This window comes from Saccopteryx leptura, chromosome 4, assembly GCF_036850995.1.
Source record: "Saccopteryx leptura isolate mSacLep1 chromosome 4, mSacLep1_pri_phased_curated, whole genome shotgun sequence".
Classification (NCBI taxonomy): Eukaryota; Metazoa; Chordata; class Mammalia; order Chiroptera; family Emballonuridae; genus Saccopteryx; species Saccopteryx leptura.
Genome location: NC_089506.1, coordinates 70,521,103 through 70,539,313, shown reverse-complemented (window position 1 = coordinate 70,539,313; position 18,211 = coordinate 70,521,103).

The following is an 18,211-nucleotide window of genomic DNA, read 5'->3' as shown; positions in this document are numbered from 1 at the left end:
AGCAAACTCTCTCATCGTTGGACCCTGCAAACGCCAACAAGCCTTGACTACCAGCAAGACTAAAGCCAATTATATGACATTGCCATAGAATCCCATCAACTGCAAATCCCTACCTAAATGTGACACAGGGGCAGAGCCTGGGGTACAGAGTCACCGACCAGGAAGAGGGAGAGAAAAGAAAAAGGAAGAAGTTAACATCTCAAAATCAAGAAAAATCCACAGACTTTACAACTTGTTCCACTAATTTTTTTTGTTGTTGTTGTTTGTTTCTTCTATCTTATTGCCTTTATTTCCTCCACCTCGGTCCTTCTATTCTCTGCCCATCTTATGCTTCCCTTTTCTTGAACTACACTACCCATAAGTGTTACATTTTATTTCTCTTCTTCATCCTCACCCTCCTTTGGGGTTATACTCCAGGACACTTAACTCTCACTCTCTCCTCTTTTGTTTTTTTTGTTGTTGTTGTTTTGTTTTGCTTTATTTTGTTTTTTTCTCTTCCTTTTTTATTTCTTCCTTCGTTTTTCTCTTTTTCTTATTTTTTCCTTTCTATTCATTTTTTCTTTTCTCGCTTTACTTTCCTCCCATTTAATCCTCAATCACGAACAAATTAGTTAATTTGGGACTCAAGGGTTTTTTTGGCTTTATTTTTCTTTTTCGCTTTTGTTTTTGTTTTTTTCTTGTTAGTTTATTTTTCTGGCATTTTGGGTCCTCCCAACCCAAGGTCTCCATTGTATTTGGTCTTTGCTCCACTTAATACAACATATTTTTACTTATTATTTTTATTTTTTTCTTCTTTATTATTCCTTTTTTTGTCCTTTTTTCTGGTTCCCTCTTATCCCTCTCATTATATCTCTTAGTTGACCATCACCCGCAGGCAGATCAACTTATGCTTGTCTAAGATTTTCTTCCTTTTTTTTTTTTTTTTTTTTTTTTTGCATTTAGTAGGTCCCTACTCCCCTTTTTTTTTTTTTTTGCCCCTTGAACTCTTCACCGCAAACCAGGCCCTCCATTATAGGCACAATATTTCCCTGAGGAGGGGAGAGGAGGGAAGGAGAAGAAAGAAAAAAAAAGGGGGAAATAATAAATTATTACTGCTTTTTTTTGTGGGGTGTTTTACCCTTTGTTTTTTTTTGTTTTGTTTTGGGTTTTTTTTTGTTTCTTTTTTTTTTGTTTGTTTTTTACTTTTTACTCTTTATTAATTCTAATTAGTGCTATCAACAAGACCACCCTCAGATGCCAATAAGAAAGAGGAAATCGAATATTATGGATACAAAAGAAAGAGAGGTAACTCAAATAGATGTGGAAAAATCTATGGAGAAAAGACTTAACATATTGGAAGCCTTGGAGCTAAATGACAGAGAATTTAAAATAGAAATCTTAAAAATACTCAGAGATATACAAGAAAACACAGAAAGGCAATATAGGGAGATCAGAAAACAACTCAATGAACACAAAGAATATATTACCAAGGAAATTGAAACTATAAAAACAAATCAAACAGAAATGAAAAACTCAATTCACGAGCTGAAAAACGAGGTAACAAGCTTAGCTAGCAGAACAACCCAGATTGAAGATAGGATTAGTGAAATAGAAGACAAACAACTTGAGGCACAACAGAGAGAAGAAGAAAGAGACTCAAAAATAATAAAAAACGAGAAAGCCCTACAGGAATTATCTGACTCCATCAGAAAGAATAACATAAGAATAATAGGTATATCAGAGGGAGAAGAGAAAGAAAATGGAATGGAGAATATACTCAAACAAATAATAGACGAGAACTTCCCAAGCCTGTGGAAAGAACTAAAGCCTCAAATTCAAGAAGCAAACAGAACACCGAGTTTTCTTAACCCCAACAAACCCACTCCAAGGCACATCATAATAAAGATGACACAAAACAATGACAAAGAAAAAATTCTCAAGGCAGCCAGGGAAAAGAAGAGTACAACATATAAAGGAAGGCCTATTAGATTATCATCAGATTTCTCAGCAGAAACTCTACAAGCTAGAAGAGAGTGGACCCCAATATTTAAAGCCCTGAAAGAGAGGAACTTTCAGCCAAGAATACTATACCCATCAAAGCTATCCTTCAAGTATGAAGGAGATATAAAAACATTCACAAATACAGAAAAGATGAGAGAATTTATCACGAGAAAGCCCCCACTCCAGGAAATACTAAAGGGGGTTTTCCAACCAGATTCAAAGAACAAAAGAAAACAACACCACAAGTAACAGCTCCACCAAGAACACAATAAAACCAAACTTAAACTGTGACAACAAAGGAAAAAAAAAGAGGGGAGAGAATGGAGATTAACAGTAGCAAAGGACGATGAAGTGCAGAAATACTTATAAGATAGGGTACTACAATGAATATAGTAGGTACCCTTTTCATTACTTAATGGTAACCACCCTAGAAAAAACCACCACAAAAACACATGACTTAAAAAAGGTAGCAACAGAGGAAAGAAGTATGGAACACAAACAAACAGAAACAAATGATAGAAAAACAAAAGAGAAGAATCAAACTAGATACAAAACTAACAGAAAGCAATTTATAAAATGGCAGTAGGGAACCCACAAGTGTCAATAATTACACTAAATGTAAATGGATTAAACTTACCAATAAAAAGACACAGAGTAGCAGAATGGATTAAAAAAGAAAATCCAACTATATGCTGCCTACAAGAAACACATCTAAGCAACAAGGATAAAAACAAATTCAAAGTGAAAGGCTGGAAAACAATACTCCAAGCAAACAACACCCAAAAAAAAGCAGGTGTAGCAATACTCATATCTGATAATGCTGACTACAAGACAGAAAAAGTACTCAGAGACAAAAATGGTCACTTCATAATGATTAAGGGGACACTGAATCAAGAAGACATAACAATCCTTAATATATATGCACCAAACCAAGGAGCACCAAAATATATAAGACAGCTACTTACTGACCTTAAAACAAAAACTAACAAAAATACAATCATACTTGGAGACCTCAGTACTCCGCTGACGGCTCTAGATCGGTCATCCAAACAGAGAATCAATAAAGATATAGTGGCCTTGAACGAAATACTAGAACACCTGGATATGATAGACATCTACAGGACACTTCATCCCAAAGCGACAGAGTATACATTTTTCTCTAGTGTACATGGAACATTCTCAAGAATTGACCATATGTTGGGCCACAAAGACAATATCAGCAAATTTAGAAAAATTGAAATTGTACCAAGCATATTTTCTGATCATAAAGCCTTGAAACTAGAATTCAACTGCAAAAAAGAGGGGGAAAAACCCACAAAAATGTGGAAACTAAACAACATACTTCTAAAAAATGAATGGGTCAAAGAAGAAATAAGCGCAGAGATCAAAAGATACATACAGACAAATGAAAATGAAAATACGACATATCAGAATCTCTGGGATGCAGCAAAAGCAGTAATAAGAGGAAAGTTCATATCACTTCAGGCCTATATGAACAAACAAGAGAGAGCCGAAGTAAACCACTTAACTTCACACCTTAAGGAACTAGAAAAAGAAGAAGAAAGACAACCCAAAACCAGCCGAAGAAAGGAGATAATAAAAATCAGAGCAGAAATAAATGAAATAGAGAACAGAAAAACTATAGAAAAAATCAATAAAACAAGGAGCTGGTTCTTTGAAAAGATCAACAAAATTGACAAACCCTTGGCAAGACTCACCAAGGAAAAAAGGCACAGGACTCAAATAAATAAAATCCAAAATGAAAGAGGAGAGATCACCACAGACATCATAGATATACAAAGAATTATTGTAGAATACTATGAAAAATTATATGCCACCAAATACAACAATCTAGAAGAAATGGATAAATTCCTAGAACAATACAACCTTCCTAGACTGAGTCATGAAGAAGCAGAAAGCCTAAACAGACCAATCAGCAGGGAGGAAATAGAAAAAACTATTAAAAACCTCCCCAAAAATAAAAGTCCAGGCCCAGACGGTTATACTAGTGAATTCTATCAAACATTCAAAGAAGACTTGGTTCCTATTCTACTCAAAGTCTTCCAAAAAATTGAAGAAGAAGCAATACTTCCAAACACATTTTATGAGGCCAACATAACCCTCATACCAAAACCTGGCAAGGATGGCACAAAGAAAGAAAACTACAGACCAATATCTCTAATGAATACAGATGCTAAAATTCTAAACAAAACACTGGCAAACCGAATACAACAACATATTAAAAAAATAATACATCATGATCAAGTGGGATTCATCCCAGAATCTCAAGGATGGTTCAACATACGCAAAACGGTTAACGTAATACACCATATCAACAAAACAAAGAACAAAAACCACATGATCTTATCAATAGATGCAGAAAAGGCTTTTGATAAAATACAACACAATTTTATGTTTAAGACTCTCAACAAAATGGGTATAGAAGGAAAATATCTCAACATGATAAAGGCCATATATGATAAACCATCAGCCAACATCATTTTAAATGGCATAAAACTGAGGACTTTCTACCTTAAATCAGGAACAAGACAGGGTTGTCCACTCTCTCCACTCTTATTTAACGTGGTGCTAGAAGTTCTGGCCAGAGCAATCAGACAAGACAAAGAAATAAAAGGCATCCATATTGGAAAAGAAGAAGTAAAGGTATCACTTTTTGCTGATGATATGATCCTATACATCGAAAACCCAAAGGACTCCACAAAAAGATTATTAGAAACAATAAACCAATACAGTAAGGTCGCAGGATACAAAATTAACATACAGAAGTCCATAGCCTTTCTCTATGCCAACAATGAAATATTAGAAAACGAACTCAAAAAAATAATCCCCTTCACGATTGCAACAAAAAAAATAAAATACCTAGGAATAAACATAACAAAGAATGTAAAGGACCTATATAATGAAAATTACAAAGCATTGTTAAGGGAAATCGAAAAAGATACAATGAGATGGAAAAATATTCCTTGTTCTTGGATAGGAAGAATAAATATAATCAAAATGGCCATATTACCCAAAGCAATATACAAATTTAATGCAATTCCCATCAAAATCCCTATGAGATTTTTTAAAGAAATGGAACAAAAAATCATCAGATTTATATGGAACTATAAAAAACCCCGAATAGCCAAAACAATCCTAAGGAAAAAGAATGAAGCTGGGGGCATTACAATACCTGACTTTAAACTATATTATAGGGCCACAATAATCAAAACAGCATGGTATTGGCAGAAAAATAGACACTCAGACCAATGGAACAGAATAGAAAGCCCAGAAATAAAACCACATATATATGGTCAAATAATCTTTGATAAAGGGGCCAACAACACACAATGGAGAAAAGAAAGCCTCTTCAACAAATGGTGTTGGGAAAACTGGAAAGCCACATGCAAAAGAATGAAACTCGACTACAGCCTGTCCCCGTGTACTAAAATTAATTCAAAATGGATCAAAGACCTAAATATAAGACCTGAAACAATTAAGTACATAGAAGAAGACATAGGTACTAAACTCATGGACCTGGGTTTTAAAGAACATTTTCTGAACTTGACTCCAATGGCAAGAGAAGTGAAGGCAAAGATAAATGAATGGGACTACATCAGAATAAAAATTTTTTGCTCAGCAAGAGAAACTGATATAAAAATAAACAGACAGCCAACTAAATGGGAAATGATATTTTCAAACAACAGCTCAGATAAGGGCCTAATATCCAAAATTTACAAAGAACTCATAAAACTCAACAACAAACAAACAAACAATCCAATAAAAAAATGGGAAGAGGACATGAATAGACACTTCTCCCAGGAAGAGATACAAATGGCCAACAGATATATGAAAAGATGCTCAGCTTCATTAGTTCTTAGGGAAATGCAAATCAAAACTACAATGAGATACCACCTCACCCCTGTTAGATTAGCTATGATCAACAAGACGGGTAATAGCAAATGTTGGAGAGGCTGTGGAGAAAAAGGAACCCTCATTCACTGTTGGTGGGAATGTAAAGTAGTACAACCATTATGGAAGAAAGTATGGTGGTTCCTCAAAAAACTGCAAATAGAACTACCTTATGACCCAGCAATCCCTCTACTGGGTATATACCCCAAAACCTCAGAAACATTGATACGTGAAGACACATGTAGCCCCATGTTTATTGCAGCACTGTTCACAGTGGCCAAGACATGGAAACAACCAAAAAGCCCTTCAATAGAAGACTGGATAAAGAAGATGTAGCACATATACACTATGGAATACTACTCTGCCATAAGAAATGATGACATCAGATCATTTACAGCAAAATGGTGGGATCTTGATAACATTATAAGGAGTGAAATAAGTAAATCAGAAAAAAACAAGAACTACATGATTCCATACATTGGTGGAACATAAAAATGAGACTAAGAGACATGGACAAGTGTGTGGTGGTTACCAGGGGTGGGGGGAGGGAGGACAGGGGGAGAGTTAGGGGGAGGGGGAGGGGCACAGAGAACTAGATAGAGGGTGGCGAAGGACAATCTGACTTTGGGCGAGGGGTATGCAACATAATTTAATGACAAGGTAACCTAGACATGTTTTCTTTGAATATATGTACCCTGATTTATTAATGTCATCCCATTACCATTAATAAAAATTTATTTAAAAAATAAATAAATAAAAATAATAATAAAAAAAAAAAAAGAAATGTGAAATCTGCACCAAATAAAAGGAAAACCCTCCCAGTTTCTGTAGGATGATGTGGCAGCATGTGCGCATGCGCAGATGATGACGTAACACTGTGTATACAGCAGAGCAGACCACGGCCATGCCAGCCAAGATATGGACGGTACAGAGGAAATTTCAGTATGTTCTGTGGCTCGCTAAATTTGAATCCATGACCAAAGTGCAATGTGAATGAATATCGGCGCATTTATAACGAAGCACCACCACATAGGAATAACATTACTCGGTGGGATAAGCAGTTGAAGGAAACCGGCAGTTTGGTGGAGAAACCCCGTTCTGGTAGGCCATCAGTCAGTGACGAGTCTGTAGAGGCTATACGGGATAGCTACCTAAGGAGCCCTAAAAAATCTGTGCATGAGCCCACATCGAACTGCACTGAATAGGTATGAAACTGGGAGAGTTTTCCTTTTATTTGGTGCAGATTTCACAGTTCTATCGTCTTTTGTTGCTTTCCCGTGACTGGTCAAAAGTGCACCATGACTTTATGGATACACTGTATAATACATGCTTTTATTTATACTATTGATGTTATCAAATAACCTAAACTACATGTAGTTTTATGTTCACTTTATAGCAGAGAAAGTGGACTGTCAGAGAGGTTATGACATTTTATCAAAGTAATACAACTGTTGCTATGGACTGACCTGAGTCTTCCAAAAATTCATGTTGCAGTCCTAACCCGCTATGTAATAGTATTTGGAGGTGGGACCTTTGAGATGTAATTAGGTTTAGATGAGGCCATGAGGGTCAGGCCCTCATGATGAGATTAGTGTCCTTTTTAAAAGCGATACCAGAGGGCTTGCTCTTTTTACCACGTGAGGACACAGTAAGCTGGCTGTGTGCAAGCCAGGAGGAGTACTCATCACCCTGCCCATGGAGTGCCTTAATTTTTAGTCTCAGACTTTCAGCCTCCACATCTTTGAGAAAATAAATTTCTATTGTTTGTTTATGTCACTTAATTTATAGTATTTTGTTATGGTAGCCTGAGCAAACTAGTACTGCTGTTAAATATCAGAGTCAGCATTTAAATGCTGACATTTTTTTTCTATAATACTATGCTTTCTCAATGTGAACTGTTTGTGACATGACTTTATAACTCTAGTGTTTGGCAGAGTGACTGGAATATAGTAGACAGAAATCCAAAAGATGGATGTTGGATGTCGAATGAATGACTGAGTAACTGAATAATTACAGATAGATAGAAACATAAGCATTTACAGCTGAACTTTCACAATCTAGACATATACCAGTTTAGAGATTTTCAGTTTGGGGCAAACTGTTTCTAACTGCCAGACAGCAAATTCTCTTGGTTGCAGAGAATCACCTCTGTGTTCTGTACAGTGTCCAGAAGAGCATTCATTGAGCTATTTTGCTTAAGAATATGAATTTCTTCTTGGGAATCAGTGGGGAATGCTGGGAAGCTGTATTAACTTTTTGAGGTTATAGCTATTATCAAAGAAATCATGCCTTGAGAGCATAAATTCAGGAGGAATGAGTTATGCATAGAGAACTAGGCTCAATTAAGCAATCAATTTTAGAGCAATGACTATTACAAGATGTCCTTAAAAAATCTCATTCAAAGCAAAATTTGCATTTTGTTGAGGAAACTTTTAGAAGAATAAATGCTCATATAAACTAAATTCAAAAATTTTATGAGTAATGACAAACATAAGTTTCTTCTCTGTGTCATCATTTCAGTTTTTAATTGTATGTAAAAATCCAAATTTGCAATATTAAAGTTCCCTAACATTCTTTGCATTAATGATGTATTTATCAACCTAATAGCCTATCAGCTTTTACAGAAACGGTCAGGGCAGCAGAGAGCAGTAGGGCTTCCTATTATTTATAAATTGGGGGGGTGAGCAATAGAAAATAGACCACTGAAGTTCTTCCCGACATCTACATTCAGTGATGCTATTCCTATCACTGTAATAGAGTGAGAACAGAGGGCTCTCTTTTCCAGCCTGCTTCTCAGTCTAATGAAATTCTACTTCATCTTCAAAACTGAATTCAATTACTTCCTTTTTCTTTGACACTAACCTCCATCCTCTCTGCTATGTCCCTCAAATCTATTCCTATAGGGAAGAATCAGAATTAATCCCCCCTTTTGTTAGCATCCACAGCACTTTGCTCATGTCACTGATGTAGAACAGATCGGAGTGTATTAGAAATGGTATGCGAGCTGATTCCCCTGCCACTCCCTTTCGTCAGCTCCCTCTGTGCTGGGAAGTTGCCAGGGGGGCAGCACATCATCTAGTTAATCACCCTGAGGCAGCAAATGAATGGTTCTCAGTCTGCCTCCTTCAACTAAAGAAGCATAGAGAATTTATTTCATGTTTTAAAATAAACATTGCCACAGCTTATTGTTTTTAAAGAATATAAATATAAACTTTAGCCCACTCTTAATTATGAAATAATTTCTCTTTTAGAGTGATTATTCATGTTGTAGTTTATTTTTTGTAATCATATCAAATCTTATTCTAACAGTGATTTTTACTCTGCCACATATCTTATTTCAATTATGTAAACATTAAAGAAACCAAATTTTATCATCTCCTGGATACCATTTACTCATTGGCTAGAATATTAGAAGTACCATCCTCAAAGACCAATCCTGAATAGAAATTTCAGAGGCTCACACGAGCTTTCCTGTCAGCTTCTTAACTTGCAAGCTGAGATTAATCAATCCTCAATCCTCACTTTGAAACCTGTGTTGTCAAAGACCTATCACAAGTCTATGGCTGTGGCAAAAAAAATTTCAAGTCTCACACAGCCCTGTTCTTACCACAAAGCTTTGTGTTCTTTCATTACTAGTCATATGATTCTATCTTGTGAAAGAGCAATATTTAAGCCTCCACTCCTAAAATACATATATATGGATTATGTATCTCAGCCTTGTTCTTAGCTCCACAAATGTATCAACGAATGGGTGTAGTGAAATCCTACTCTATTAGCCAATGATTTTTAAAATAATACAATAGTGGAAAAAATGTAAAAAGTAAAGTAGATATGAATCTTATAAAAGAGCCATTAAGGGACATAGCTAAAAGATGAAAGGTAAATAGACATTATGAGACATGGTAATAAGGTGGTCAGGCAGTCCTGAAATTAAGTTGAAATGTAATGTACAGAGATGAAAGGAAATTAAATATGACACCCTGAGATACTTATTTAGCCGTCAGTGGGAATCTGGATGATGATGTCACAACTAGGGGAGGAAAGACAATACGTGCAAAGTTGGATGAGATCCAGTTTGTGCTGTAGATTTATGAAGTTAATTTTGTCCCCTGACTGCATTCAGATGAGCATTTCTCCTCGACATACACCAGGAAAATTGCTGCATTATAGCTGTGTTAATGGTAATCAGCATGCTAATGAGCACCAGAAGGTCGTTACAGCAAAGAGAGGTTCAAAGATGTATAACCTAGAGAAAACAAGAACGTAATTCTTCAGGGAATGCAAGTGTCTTGTTTGTAGGTCATAGATTATTTGTTTTGGTCACTGCATTGCACAGGGAGTTTAATTTAAGCAGGAAAAAAAAATGAAGCTTTTTGAATTGTGAGTGCAGCCCAGTTTAATTTTAAAATATAACACCGGAGAGCTTTGAATTTGTGGTATTTTTTCTTTTTAGTAGACCAAAGATAATCCTAAATAGTGCTGTCCAATGTGAAATTATTATCTGTGGTAATGCAAAATGTGAGATTTTATTTGTATTTATTTTTAAGTTTGAAGTTGTTTTATAGCTCACTAGCAAGAATATGGTCATATATAAAAGATGAAAGGGTTCAGAAATTGTCACAGTATTGTGCAAACAATTTCAGGGTCTAAGCCATCTTAGAGAATTAAGAGATATTTCACTGTTTATCTCAGATATGCATTTGGCTTCAAAAGGTTAAGTATTTATTGATAATGTCAAAGAAAAATATTCAATCAGGAACACTGCTACTATAGCTTATTATAAAGTTCAGGGACATAAATGGGGTGCAGATTTTAAGTTAAACTGAGTAGTTTCTCTGAGGAACTTCTCTCCCCAAAGGCTTGGGGAGCCACATTAGCTCATTGATTCCTATATTGTATCAATAGAAACAGAATCAAAATACACACTTGCTTAAATCATTATAGAGGTTCTGTGTTTTTCTTTAATGAATACTTTTAAATAGATTGTTTTGTTAACATGTTCTTTGGGTAGGTTTCATAACCAAAGTATGGTAACAGTTTGCATTTTCCGTGTGACTAGCATTTGTCATAGTATTCAAATAAATGTTCTCCATCCTAAAAAGGATACATAAAATGGCTCTTGAAGGATGATATATGATGATAATAGATAGATGATAGATAGATAGATAGATAGATAATAGATATATACCAACATATATGACTGATTATGATATAATATAATATAACTTCATACTGTACTACACTATGTTATGTTATACCATACTAAGGGCATTTTACAATTTCCAACCTAATATCTCTCTGAATTAGTAGTTCATATTATTTACATTTACCAGTTTCTTCAAAGGAACAGCTTCCTTGTGATGTCAAAAAACATCCTTTGTTCCAAATTCTCAAGGGTAAAAACACCTAGTCCTGAAATGAGGGATCATTGCAAGGAAAACACACTGGATTAAGCCAGTGTTTTAATTGTTTGGATCCATGCCATCACCTTTTTAAAAAACAATTGTGATAAATATCTTTTCATAAAATGGACTAACCCATTTATACAGAGTAATTTGGACAAGGAAGAATAAATTTACATGCCAATTTGGAAAAAAGAAAAAGTAAAACAAGAAAAGGATGAAAGACATCTGTGAAGAGAGGAAGAAAAAAAGAAGAAAAGAAGGGAGGGAAGGAGGAAGGAAAGAAGGAAGGAAGGAAGGAAGGAAGGAAGGAAGGAAGGAAGGAAGGAAGGAAGGAAGGAAGGAAGGGAGGAAGAGAAGGAAGAAGGAAGGGAGGGAGGGAGGGAGGAAGGAAGGGAAGGAAGAAGGAAGGAAGGGAGGGAGGGAGGGAGGAAGGAAAAAGAGGGAAGGAGAATGGATAGATTATAGCAGCATAGAAACATAAAATGGATAAGTACGATAATAATTTATCAATACAACAGTATGGTGTTGGAGAAATATAACTAAAAAACAATCTTCTTCCCACACAGAAAACCTCTTCACAAAGGTAGTAGAGAAAGAAAAACTTTCATTATTGAATAAGCATTAAACCAGAATGTGATGAGCATCATGAGTAACTCACTAAGATACTGCAAAGATAGAAAGAAACCAATCCCCTAATATAACCAAACAGACACAACCCGTTACACACATGTTCTCAAGGTAAACAATAACTAGTCCTCAAGTCAGTGGACTTGACAGCACCATTTGCCACAAGGAATTCACCCTAAGTTCACCTACTAGTTAGGGTTACCATCTCTTTTAGGCTAATTGGCTTTATCAAGAGGAAAAACAAATTTCTTTATCTTTATGTCTTTATGATAGAGGGTATTTTTACAACTTGAAACAAAGCACTCACCCAAGTTTAGGATCGTACTGTTGCACAGAAACTGGGGTATATGGGCACTGTCTCTCTTGATGTTTACATTTTATTAAAGGGATGGCTCTAAATCCTTGAGAATGGCATTCCCATGTCAGAAAGCTGACAAAAGAATTCCTATAACAGTTAATTCCTGAACAATGCACGTGTGAGGGACGCAACCCCGTGCAGTTGAAATTCTGCATATAACTTTTGACTCCCTCAAAACTTAGTTAACCCTCATTACTTGAGGAGGATTGATTCTAGGACCCTCTCCCCACCCAAAGACACCAAAATCCATGTATGTTCAAGTCCCTGTAGAAGATGGCATAGAACAATGCATACAGTAAGCCCTCCACATCCACAAATTACCAACTGAGAACTGAAAATACTGTCTCCCATCTGCAGTTTGTTGAATCCATAGATGCAAAACCCAGGGATATGAGGGCTGACTCCATGTTTATTGGAAAAAATCTCCATATAAGTGGATCTGCTCAGTTCAAATTGGTGTTGTTCAAGGGTCAACTGTGTTTCAAAGAGATCAGAAAGTACATACAATGTTTTCTAAGGTAAATGCTCTGAGAAAAAGGAGGGAAAGCCATTATTTTTCTTATTTTCAACAGAAAAAAATTAAGCCTCTTATTTTAAATTTGCATCTGTCCTTATAATGGGCATCACTGATTTCAACTCAAACCCCTGGATTCACTCTGATCAAGGGGCGGGCAGGAGTGCACTAAAGCTGCCTGGATCAGACAGCCGATCTCCCAGGGAGTCTGGTTACGGAATTCCCCAAGGACCAAACTCAGTGCTTCCCCCACTCCAGTGCACAGGCAGAGTTGTCCCTGGCACCTCTGGGTGGGCCAGGGTTCTGCATTCCTAAGTTGCTCCGTGGTGATGCTGTATCTTTTGGCCAAGGCCTGCACTGCGAGACAAGCAGGGGTGTTTAGTTATCTTCATAGACATAAAACTCCACCCATCATTTACTAGGTACGTGCCCTGGCATAAATCATTTAACCTCTTTAATTTCAGAGGAAAAAGACTCACAACTAAATGATTTTTTTTTTTGGCTGAAAATGTTAAGAAACCATTTCTTTTTTATTTTTTAGAGAGAGACAGAGAGAGAGTCAGAGAGAGGGATAGACAGGGACAGACAGACAGGAATGGAGAGAGATGAGAAGCATCAATTATCAGTTTTTCGTTGTGACACCTTAATTGCTCATTGATTGCTTTCTCATATGTGCCTTGACCGTGGGTCTTCAGCAGACCGAGTAACCCCTTGCTCAAGCCAGCGACCTTGGGTCCAAGCTGGTAAGCTTTACTCAAACCAGATGAGCTTGTGCTCAAGCTGGCTACCTCGGGGTCTCGAACCTGGGTACTCTGCATCCCAGTCCAATTCTCTATCCACTGCGCCACCGCCTGGTCAGGCAAGAAACCATTTCTTAAAGGTACCTGAAAGCACACTTAGTTTATCTCTGAAAGAGCTCCATCTTGTCTTTGAATGCTTCCAGCTCCTATTTTTAAGGCAGCACATTCCACTAGTACCTAGCGCACAGTTTTATATATGGCAATGCAATCTGTTTCCTTATTTTCTTGACCTTATACTGCTCATGTCATCTGAAAGTACAGATAATAAAACAAGATAGAAAGAGCCCATATCTTCATAACACTTTAGAGCTTATAAAGCAAATTTATGTTGATTATTTGATTTTATCAACATGACCTTTACTATATTTCTAGCCAGCAATGTTATCACCATGGTCTTATCCTTTGTGGGTGGAACTCTCTAGGGCTGCCAAACCTTTCACCACCTTGATTTTCTTCATTAACATGCATTAGTTTTTAGTGCTTACTTTTAATTAGATACAAATTAATAGCAATTAAAGAATTAGGCCTTATCTCAGTAAATATTTCTTAGTAAAGACGTTCTTGGTCCTGGCCAGTTTTCCCAGTGGATAGAGCATCAGCCTGGGTATGATTCCCCATCAGAGTACACACGAGAAGCCACCATCCTCTTCTCTCGCCTCCACTATGCCTTCTCTCTCTCCCTCCTTCAGCAAGTGGCTTGATTGGTTTGAGCGTTGGCCCTGAGCACTGAGGATAGCTTGGTTGGTCCAAGCACATCAGTCCCAGATGCTAAAAATAGCCTGGTTGATTCAAGCATCAGCCTATGATGGGGTTGCTGGTTAGATCCAGGTCAGAGCACTTGTGGGAGTTTGTCTTCCCTTCTCTTAGTTAAAAAAATAAAATAAAAAAGACTTTCTTAAACACAAACATTTCCTTTTGTTAAATTAATTTGTTTCATTAGTAGTAAGTATCCCCATCTTATAAATGTGAATAAACAAAACATTCTTTTAAAAAAGAGTAGGTATCATGGGTTTTTTAAACATTTTTCTTCTTTTCCTAAGCAGATTTGTTTTAAACATGTTTTTATCTCACATGTCACTCTATAATAATGGTAGCAAGACTTTAGGAAAAAAGCAACTATGGTTAGGAAAACCCTAACTATCCCAAGGGTCTGTTCTATGTCATAGTAGGGTTGCAATTTTAATTCACAGTTTGTCTTGGCTGGTTCAGATTCTCAGATAGTCTTCTTTCTGAAATAGAGCTTCCACATCTAAAGAAGAAGGTGTGGCTTTATGACATTAGACAAGGTTGGGACAACATGCTAGTCCTTGGTATGCCCTGGCTGACACCTGCAAACCTCTGCTATGTCCCGAGTCCACCCGTTGGCTCAGAGTCCCACTGATAGTGAACTTATGGTTTATTCTTTTGTTTCCTGGGAAAACTCTAGGTCTTCACCATGTCCACTATCTGGTTCCTTAGCTCATAAAGAGTCCCCTGCAGTTTTTTCTCTAAGAAAGGTTGACTATATGTCAACTCAGCTTCTACAATGTATGGAAACTGAGAAAGCCTAAAAAGAAGCCAGCTAGATCTCTGTTCTGTTTGACCACACTGCTTCATACTCCTAAGAAGGCTCTCTATGGAGTAGTCTCTTCCCAGAATTCCAAATGAGAAAGTAGAAACTGGGCATCATCCTCCCACTGCTTCCTGACTGCTAATTAATACCAGTGTCCCTGCCACACACGCACCATACCACCCCTGTTGCCACCCCAAACCAACCCCCCAAAAGGGAAATCTGATGACATCTCTAGTCTCACTCTCCTTCTCTCTCCTTCTTCCCACAATCTCTTGGGTCCAAAAGAGACTGTTTTCCCCAATTTCCTTTTCTAGTCTTAACCTCATTTATGTTCAACTGTGATCTAACATGCTAAACCCATCTAAGGTCACACTAAAATAGCAGAGGAAGGAATTCAGGTAACTGGCATACAAGATGATCTGGGACAAGGTTTGAATCTTGCTACACAATCTTATTATTTTAATGCAAATAAAACCCAACCCTGAATATTATATTCTTCCTCTTTGCATTCTGTACTATAAGTTGTCTCTTCAGATGCTTCCTTCCTTCTTCCTTGCCCCAAGAACCTTAATTTTGTATATGTAGCTATGTGTGGCTGGGTAGGCTAAATTTTTCCCTAACCTGATATTGATTCCTGGGACTGTGGCAGCCATGTTGAGACCATGAGGCCACCTAGACGAAGTGGATACAGGGGACACTGAGGAAGGTAGAGCAGCAGATAGACGGGAAAAAATTATTCCTTGATGTTGTCATTCAGCTACTCAATTAACCAAACCCAGAGGCGCCTTGCTCAAAATCTTCTATGTAAAAGAACAGTATTTCCACTTTGGTTTTCGCTACTTGAAGCAGAAAGTATCCAAACTGATGAGCTGTCTTTCTGTGACATTTCTAATCTTCTCCAAGGCAGGTGAATAACCTGAGCAATTTAGGCAAAATACTAAAGAAAACTACTGATGTTCATAAGATTAACCTTAGAAATAATGTGAGTAAAAATCCAGAGTTCTGTTTCTCAGAGTCTCACCATCATTGCCCCAGTTTAGGACGTCTCCATCATTTCTCAGAATAAGATGCAATAACTTGTCTGACTGCCTGTCATCTCAGCCACCACTTCTCATCCCAGCTCTCCACTGACTCTGGAGGCTCTTACTGAGACACAAATCTCATATGATTCTCTTGCTTAAAACCTTTCCATGGCTCCCCACGATCTCCATGATAAAATCCAACCTACTTTGTGTGCTCTACAAAGCCTTTCAAGAGCCAGGCCCTGCTTACTTTTTTAGCTTCAATTTCTGTTTATCACTGCCTGGCATTATGTGCCCCAGTCACTCCAAATCTGAGAGTTTCTGCACACACTGTTTCGTTTCTTGCCTCTGTGCTTCTTTGGTGCTATTCCCAGTACTTGACATCAGTTTGCCTGGGTGCTAAACACTGTTACACTCTCACTCATCCCTCTAGGCTCAAGTGAAGCCTCATTGCACCCCGAAACACCTCCCTGAGAGCCCCGGGAATGGTATGCGGGGCTGTGTGTGTTAACACTACCTTGCTTGTGCCTCTCCCGTGACAACTCTCACATCGAACAGCACTTCAGTAAGTTTGTCTCCCATATAGACTCTAAATTTGTTGGGAAACAAACCTTGTTGATTTTTGTATCTTCATCGCTTAGCATAGCTTCTGAAATCTAAGAGGCAGCACAGCATAGCACAAGTTCTGACTGGGTTCAGATCTTGGGTCCGTCATGTCCTGGTTATATGACTTAGTGAAAGTAAGTTAACTTCTCTGTGCTTCAAAGCAGAAAAAGTAATAAACACTGTAATCAAAAACAGCAATAATAATAATAGCATTGTTGTGAGGGTTAAGTGAATTTACTCAGGTTCAGATATTTGGAACAGAGTTTAACTCATAGTAATATTCTATTTTATAATTATATTATAAATAGTATATTATTTTATAAATATTTTGGTTTATAATTCATATTAACTCTCAATAAACATTTGTGAACTGTATGAAGGACTGCAGCTACTCTCCACACTCTCTCCTCTGGGGAGCTATATGGTTTTGGAAGTCACAGATGATAAGGGCAGTGGTTTTTGTTCCCAAACATATTTATATTACAGCCTATGATATCCCATGCCCCACACAGAGGGTTGATCAGGTGCCCAATGTTTGCAAGGACATTGGAAGCTTTGCACACTAGTGCTTCTCACATATATCTCACAACAAACAATAAATGTCTACATTTAATCTGAGCCCTTGGTTTATATCCTGAGCAATGCTTAAGGCCAACATGTGAGGGCCAGAGAGCCCAGGAGGATAAAAAGGTGAGTTCACAGAAGCACAGCAGTGGAATCACAAACTCTAGCTTCAAAAAAAAAAAAAAAAGAGTGCTAGGAGCGTTGTAATCTTGGAAAGTCAATTAACCCCACTACACTCCAGTTTCCATATGAAAAATGGCTGTGAGAAATCTCACTCCACCTACCTAATAGGGCAGATATAAGAAATGGGTTAATCAAAACATATGAATATACATTTATTAAGCACTTGATAATTTACAAAAGCGATTGGCTAATTACCTCCATCAAAAACCTTCTCTGAGCTCTGCAGAGGCAGTTTGTCTGACCCACGGAACTCCTCTGTAATACCCTCAAGGGACACCCCTAGCTGTGAGAACTTGCACAGGACCTGACATTAATGTGTGCGTGTGTGCGTGTGTATGTATCTATGTGTGTGCCTGACACATCTACCTACTTTTCATTTTCCATCTCACGTTCTAAAAACTCAAATTACTTATTATATTCCTATTATAAATATATAAAATAGAAGAATTTATTCCAACGACTACCAGACAGTAGAATGAAATTAGCTTCAGATGACCATGAAAGAGCATAATGCTCTAGTTTACCAGAAACCAAGGAAACCTAGTATATCCGGTAGCAATTTTTCTTCCTTCTTAATCTTTCTTTGTGGTGAGGCTGCGAATAATGCCCTTAGGTTTTTCTCACTATATATGTAGATGGGGAACAGGAAAGGGCTGCAATGGTACCGACTCAGAGATGGTACAATTAA